Source organism: Bufo bufo, chromosome 5 (assembly GCF_905171765.1).
Source record: "Bufo bufo chromosome 5, aBufBuf1.1, whole genome shotgun sequence".
Lineage (NCBI taxonomy): Eukaryota > Metazoa > Chordata > Amphibia > Anura > Bufonidae > Bufo > Bufo bufo.
In genome coordinates, this window is record NC_053393.1 from 546,998,801 (window position 1) to 547,006,869 (window position 8,069).

The 8,069-nt window shown below is 48.6% G+C and overlaps 2 long non-coding RNA genes across 2 annotated transcripts in view; one reads left to right on the forward strand and one right to left on the reverse strand.

Moving 5' to 3' along the window:
* The first annotated feature begins 3,061 nt into the window (after positions 1–3,061).
* LOC121000753 overlaps positions 3,062–8,069 on the forward strand; it is a 29,972-nt gene continuing 24,964 nt past the window's right edge. The window contains exon 1 of the long non-coding RNA XR_005778888.1: positions 3,062–3,071. This is a non-coding gene — a long non-coding RNA (uncharacterized LOC121000753). The remainder of the gene's footprint in view (positions 3,072–8,069) is intronic.
* On the reverse strand, positions 6,622–7,932 carry LOC121000754. Its single transcript, XR_005778889.1, has 5 exons — positions 7,869–7,932; positions 7,707–7,757; positions 7,473–7,529; positions 7,025–7,057; positions 6,622–6,668 (listed from the first exon to the last, which is right to left on the reverse strand). It is a non-coding gene; the product is annotated as an uncharacterized LOC121000754 (long non-coding RNA).

The following is an 8,069-nucleotide window of genomic DNA, read 5'->3' on the forward strand; positions in this document are numbered from 1 at the left end:
ATAGTGTAAGGGAACAGGGGCGCTGACCTGGTGCAGCGTATCAGTGATACCAGGATAGTCCATAACAATATTTTAGGCTCAAATTGTCCATAATAGAACAGTAGAAAAAGGTAAAACAATTAAAAGTTCTTGGAGGCTCAAAGAACAAACATGAGTCCGTACCCAGGTTCTTTTCTTATTCAGTGAAAGTGACAAGTAAGGACAGAGGTATAAGATCACAGAGGCTCGCATACAGTGGAGTCCATCTCTGGGCACATTTCTTTTAAATAGCAATATCTCAGAGGCTCATGTGCATTTGAGTCTATCTCCGGGCACGTTTCCTTAGACTTAGGTTGCACAATAAAATGACAGCACATAAAAATAGCCCACATTATTCCATTGGCATATATGTAAAAAAAAATAAGTGCTGCAATTCCCTTAATCAACCTGAAAAGGGGGTTAAAAACGGTTAAAGGTGCAACATAAAAATAGGCACAACTTGGTGAAATATTGTAGAAGCAGGCAGGAGGTCCTGTAAACAAGATGGCTTTGCAGCAATTGGTATTTCAGTGGGCGACCACACCATTGAGCCGTGGGTAACTGGCAGCAGCAACAAAGGACCAAAACAAAGGACTCCTGTCTTGGAAGGGTTAAATCCTCTTGAAGTAATCCCTTGGCAAAAGAAATCAAGTCAATGGCCTAGCAGGCCAATTCACAGGGGCATGTCATATTCACTTTGCATCTCAGTGGTGCTCCCCGGCTCTGCTTGCAGATGAGGCCTGTAATAAGCATCAACAGGCGGATGTGCCCACAACACGGTATTGTAGGCAGCTGCAGCATAAAGGGACCCCTAATAGGTATTGGCCCCATAGGCCTAGGGGTGATTACAGTTGCTGACCGCACCGGTGCAGGCATAACAATCGTGGGCTGCTGCACTGGCCTGGGTACCGCCGCCGCAAGCGGTCCGGTGGGCTCTGGGATAACTGGCTCTGCGCAGCAAGTCACAGTGTGAGAGGGCCTCCTTGGGGGCCTCAACGCAGCCGCAGTAGCAGTAGGTGGCCGGCTGGTAGGGACAGGTACCCTTACCTCTGACCCAGCGATGTCCGAGTACTGAAGGCGGACCTCTTCCTTCCTAGGTGGCGTCCGGATTCTGGCGGTGGCAATTCGGCGTAACTCCCGCAGCTTTTCCTCCAGACGGACGATCTGGTCATCTAGGCTCTCAGCTTCAGGATCGCTGTCTTCCGATGTGGCCGCCGGCACTGGTACAATAGAGGACGCATCCTGCGCAGCCGCTGTAGGCTCAGGTGACGCGTCCGGTCTTTTACCCTTTTGGATATTGTCCAGGGTCACGTGGAATCGCTCCAGATTCTCCAACTCTTTAATAGTTTTCTCCCGGCGAGGCAGCTCAGGGGACGGATATGGGCTCACCCACTTCTCCACTACCGTTGGTTGCCAGAATACATTTGGGCCAATGAAAGAGCCCCGCTTTTGAAAGGCATAATGGGCAGGTTCTGGAGAGCGCGCTGGTTCACGCTCGCAGCCAGTGTAGTCCTCATCAGCTTCCCAGTCCTCCGGTTCTTTCCTGGGACGGGTCACGGCAGTGGCATATGGGCCTCGCAGGCCCTCGGCAGGGGTGAACTCCACTTCCTCTCCCTCACGGAGGTTGTGCATGTACTCCGAGAGGTAACTCCACTTGACGGACCTCCGGTTCACGTACAAGTCTCTGCCGGTGGTATAGCCCTGTATAAAACCACAGCCACGGTTCTTGTCAAATGCCACAACCAACCCCTTTCTCCTTTCCAGGCGGGGTTGGGTGTCAGTGTGGCGCTCATGAACGGTCTTTGCCAGTTCCTCGTAATAGATCTTGGTCTTGGTATTTTTGTTTATGGCGGCCTCCCGTATCTCTGCCATCAATGCTGACCACTTGAATGCGGGCTGGAAAAAGTCTCTCCAGGAGCCGTAATAGGTCTCCGGTTGCGTCCTCGGTGGCGGGCAGGTGGGTCTCTCCGGTCCCGGAGAGTAGGCCGGTGGAGCGTCCTCTTGCTCTACATCAATAACATCCATCTTTAACAGATCAGGTGCAGACATCCCAGCAGAGCAGTCTTCACTCTTCAACATGCTCGATCCTTCTCTGGGGAGCGACAGGGTGGCGCCAATAATTTCAGACAGATCCTCCCATTGCTCTGGGAGGCTGCCCCCCAGGCACTCCAGTATGGGGGAGGCGGAGTCCATTTCTGCAGACATGCAAATGTCCAGACAGGGCGGTGGTGCCGGCATATAACCTTTCCCGCACTTTTCAGCAAAAAGGCGCCAATTTTTACTGCCAATTTAGTATGAAGATGACGCAGCAGTAAATCCAAGCAAGCTAAGCGGCCATCTTTAAGCAAAACGCTGTCTATTCACGGACAGCAAGCTGTGGCTTTACAACAGTAAAACAGTCCAGAAAAGCACAATTTCACACCGCAAATTATTACAGTTCTTTGGCCCAGCAATTTTTCAATAAAGCATTTAGGGCTTGGTCACTTTAAGGCAATAATCATCACACAGTTTTTGTATCCGCAATGGCGCAGGAATGTTCGTTATCCTGTTCGTGACGCCAATTTATGCAGCACGCCAGTCCTGCAGGGTATAGCGAAGTGAGGTCACAGTTATGGGCAATCAAGGGTTACTCACTATTTGAAGAGAACCCTGGGCAGGCATGCGGCAGTGAAGAAGAGGTAGACACGAGTTCCTCTGGGGCACACTCTGTATGTAGAGACCTGGCCTGATGTTATGTGAGGTGCCCTGGATGTTGCAGGTGTTTAGAGTGCCTGAAGCAAGGTCCCTTTGGAGATTCGTGACGCCAGTGCCTGTAACGGTGGCACACCGGTTTTCCAGTAGCAATAAGTGAGGTACACAGGTGGTATAGTGAACCAAACGTTGCTTTATTTAAACAGTCCAACTTTGTACAAGAAGATGGTAATGCAATCCCTTATATCACAAGCTTCACAAGCAGGCTTATTTCAGATACTGGCAGGTATTAATCAGGCAAGATACATGGAGGGCAGTCAACAACACACTCAGAATCAGGTTGTACCTTCTCCTCGGAAATAGTGTACACTGTTCTTTAGAACTCCTGTCTGGTTTCAATCCCAAGGCCCGGATGCCTAAATGCTGGCTTAAATCCCTGGTTTAAATAATCTTTCTCCAGTATTGGCACTTGCTTTTACTTTATAGATCCTCTGCTCATCAGGGTACTTTTCTGACTGGTAATATCCTTACTTGGCTTGAGGGTAACTGCAGGTTTCTCCCAGGAGGTCCTGTCCTACTACTGGGGTGACTTCTGAGCTAACTGAGGCTCACTTGGACTACAGGCAGGCTAGGTTTCTTCACTAGCCTCCTGGTCATAGCTAGCAGCCAGGGCTATCAAGCTGCATGTCAGGAGGAGGCCCTCAGCATATCTCTGGCTGGTGCCTTCTCACTTCTGTCTCCACAGACTCCTGACTCTGAACTGCCCCTCCCTGTCTGGGCCTGAACATTTATACTAGGGGCTCCCTATCTCCCTCTAGCATCTGGGATGCCTAACTACACCCAAATAGGCCTGCTTATGCATAACACAGGGGAAACATTGCATATAAAAGCACATAGAAAATACATTAAATGCATAGTTAAATATAAGATCACTGTCCCTTGTGAGTAGAAGTAACACGCTAACCAATTGACCCTTGTGTAGTGCCCACGCCTACCTAGTGGGACACTACACTATGACTAGGATAATGACTGGATAGACATAACCTATTACCAAGATACTCCAGGGATAAGCGCCAGCTGATGCACAAGAATAAACATGAACAGTATCACATACAATATCGTAAACCACCCCCCCCCCCCCCCCCCCCCCCCCAAGTTAGGAAAATCTCCTAAAACCAAGCTCTCATTGTTACACATATTACCCACTTAGCACCCTCCTTCCTTATTCCCTGACTTCTCTTTTTTCTGGGCTACAGTACTCATCTACCTGTCCCCCATACTTTATACAATACTGACCGCAGTAAATGTTAAATCGTATAACTATGTAACCGCACGGGCCAAGTTATAGAGTTCCCTTCTGTGCGCAACCCCGCTCCCACTGTGCGGATTAACCCATGTCCACTTTAAATCGCTGGTAGAAAAATGGGCTATTAATAACCCGTAACAAAACTCAGCATAGCTACCAATAATGTCCTCTTTATCGTGACCACGAGTCCCTTCTTCTTGTAGAACGAGGTCCTCTCTTATCAGCTGGGGCCACCTCCCAATCTCGTCTCCGTCTATCTGTGGGGGGCGAGCGTCTCCACTCCGGGCTCCTCGCCACCTCTCTGCTCCGTTGCTGCTGTCTTGGTGACCTTCCTCTGCGTCGTGGCTCACCTTCCAAGTTGTTGTCTCGCAGGAACTCCTCCGCAGCCTCAGGATCTTGGTACGTTTTAACCTCGCCATCTGCAGTTGAGATTTTCTAAATCGCCGGATACAATAACTGAAATCGTATTTGCTGCCTATACAGCTCCGAGCAGACAGCGCTGAATTCGCGCCTCTTTTTTGCCACCATTGCAGAATAGTCGGCGAACATTAGTAAGGTATGTCCTCTGACGTTCAGTGGACCTTTGCGGGCCCTAAAAGCTCTTAGAATGGCTTCTTTGTCATTATAGTCTAGGAACCGCATAATGACTTGTCGCGGTCTAGATTGAAGGTTTTGCGAAACATTGCGGTTTTGTGCTTGAGAGTCCATGGCAGGGCCTACTCTGTGGACCCTCTCCACTGTGTGTCTACCGTTCAGGTTCAAGGCTTGAGGTATCTCTATCTCGCAGATCTCTTTCAAGGCAGGCTGTTTAATGCTTTCTGGTAGGCCAACTATTCTTAAATTATTCCGCCTAGACCTATTCTCCAGGTCCTCTAGGCGGTCTTTCAGCACGATGTTCTGCTTAAAAAGATCCTGGGCATCATGGGTACATCTGGTCACATCATCCTCCATCGCTGAAACCCTTTGCTCCAGCTCCTCTATGCTTGCCTCATGCCTTGCCACCGTGCTGTGTAGCTCATGCAGGGACTGTGTGAGGGTCTTAGCAAGAGTCTCTTTGATGTCTGGGGCCAGGTACTTGGCTACTTCAATAGCTAGTGTTTTGTAGTCTATGCTACTTAGGTCTCCAGCCAGCTTGCTGCCGCTATCCACCACCTCTGCAGCCCCTTGATTGTCAATCGGGGAGTCGGGCGGGAATCCGCCATCTTGCCCTGCACAGCACTAGCGGCCTGTCTCATCCCGCTCACCACTTGTCGTCTGCCACTCCTCAGCAAATATCGGTCCTTGGACCCTCGGCCGTCACTCAGTGGGATCCCCCAGGTGACTTACGGGGCCCCTTATTGTCCACAGGGTCGGAGTGCAGGTGAAAATATAGGGACAGGCGACGGAGCTCACTCACTCCGCGTCCTGCATCCCAGCGCCGGGACCGGAAGTCCGGATCCGGTGTTTTACCATTCAATGCCACAAAAATGGCCCACCGAACCTCCTCCTCCATGATAGCAGAATCCGATGACTATAGAAAAGAATTAAAGGAGTTATCCAAAATCTTTTACTCATTCCCCATTAGAGTAGCCGGAACAGTAGGGTGGTCATACTTACTTGGTACCTGCGTTACGGCTTAGTTGCTCCATGGCTGCCTCTGTAGGTCCAGGGTCTCTGGGAAACAACAGCAATTTGCTGCAGCGGTCAAGTGCCACCTCGTCAACAGGATGCTGATTCTCAAAGACCCCAGACCTGCGGAGGTGGATGTGGAGCGATGGAGCCGAAAACCAGTGGTGGAGACCAGATAAGTATGAACACCACCTGAGGTCTGGACACTCTGAAGGCATCTGCTAAAAGGTTTAAAGCTGGATAACCACTTTAATAATGGGAGGAGAGCAGGGACTGCCCTGTAGAGGTCTTCATAGTAATCATTGAATATTTAAGCAATTTATACAGGATTAGCAGTAACTGTGCCAGTCAGAGGGTTCTGCAACTGGATGACTGGTTTATAAAGTTGACTAGATTTAGTAAGGGCCGCTAATAATTTACCCGTCTTATTGCCCAAACAATAGAATTTAATTTATGATATCTGCCTCTGACAATGAGACTATATATAAAAGAGTCCAGAAGATGTTCAGCCATGAAGTATTCTTGTGGTGTCTCCGTAGAAGGGGATAAGACAAGCGCACCTCGGGCCTGTAACCAGGAGTTATGTATTTCATCAAACCTTTTCTCCTTCTTTCTAAACGAGAGATAATGTTATACTTTTTATCCTTTATTTTTTATTTTTTATCTATTTATTAGATTTCTATATTTTATCTTTTATTACATGTATTTCTTCTTATAGCTATGTCCGGGCAGCAGGATGTATGTCCCCATATAAAGGGGACTCAGGGCAGCCATCAGATAATGTCTGTACACAGGGATGCAGGGAAGACATGGTTGGTGTGTCCTCTGCCTGCCCACCAGCCGCCTCTATTGAAAGGATTTCCTCTGATGTCAGCAGTTTCCTCCAGTGCAGGACCCAGCACCATCTTCATATTCTTCTCCTCTTTGCTGAGATCTTCAGGTGAAGTTCATGGTGTTGCTGAGGACGCCATGAGGACCAGACTTCTCATATTTCTCTTATTCGCCGGTGTCATCATAACTGCAGCAGCAGAAGAACCTGAGGCATCTGCAGGAGATAAGACCGGAGGGGGGTCATGAGAGTGGACAGGTCAAGTGGTGACAGTGGGGACTGATGAGGAGAGGGGTAGTAGGTCCTAGAGATACGAGCTGATTACGGTGAGTCCTGCTGCTGGGTCCCCCCACAATCAGCTGGTATTACTGGAGGAAAGATTTAGGGAACTCTTCTGGGAAAGTCAAGTGTTCACCAGAGGGTAGGAAATGTCCTCTATAGCGAGAGGGGCCCTCTGTGATGCCTCTCTGCTCGGGATGATAGAGAGGATGCTGACGGGGGGACCTTTAAATATTTTCTGCATTTGCCCTCATAGAAGGAGTACAGGGGGTCATGTAATGTCGTGTACTTACCTTGTTAGTCTGTTCCTGCTGCTCTTTCTGATGCTGCTTGGAAAAGTAAGAATAGATTTTTTTAAAAAGTTTCCCTGCATCGGCAAACACAGTGGGGTCCTAGTGCCCCAAAAAACAATCTTGTTCCCTCCCTAGTTCATGAACGTTTAATGCAGGCATCCTCAACCTGCGGCCCTCCAGCTGTTGTAAAACTACAACTCCCACAATGCCCTGCTGTAGGCTGATACCTGTAGGCTGTTCAGGCATGCTGGGAGTTGCAGTTTTGCAACAGCTGGAGGGCCACAGTTTGAGGATGCCTGGTTCAATGCATTAAATCAATTATTTCTGTGGCCAATAGGGGGGAGCTCATTGCATGCTGATGTATCATAGAGTTCACTGTGTAAACCCCTATGCAGTGAGCTCCTTCAAGTGGCAGTTACAGGTAGACTGAAGGTAATTTATTACTTACCTGCTGCTCTTGTTTTGTCTTCTCAGGCAATTTGGTGTCCACCAACCGCGTCTTGTCCTAAAGGAAAGATTAAAGTAGATAAGATCAGCTCCATGTGATGACAGGATCAGTCTATACAGTTCTGTACACGGAGACTGTCCTGTGTCATGTCCTGTGGACACTAAATGAGGCAGAGCTCAAAGCAGGAAAGTATGTGACCACTAAAGTTCAGTCTTACTTATTCTATAAACTTACTGGGTGGTCTCCTCAGTTGGTCGGGCCGGCATCACCTCTATGTCCAATGGTCTATAATTAAAAAAACTGCTCTAACAACAATGTATGGGCTCCGATCACATAGTTATATATACCTATATCTGGAAATATTATCAGCTCATTATATATAGACTCTGTACTCACCTTGCTGTGTTCTCAGCTTGTTCCTCCACTACAGTCTCTTTCTCCTCTACTTCCTCTACTCCCATCTTTTCCTTTTCCATTTCCTCTCTAGCCTTTTCCTCTTTCACTTCCTCCTCTTCTGCCTTTTCCTCCTCCGCCACCTTCTTCTCCTCCTCTTCTTCCTCCAGTTCTATTTCCTCCTTGCTATTAGACATAGAACAT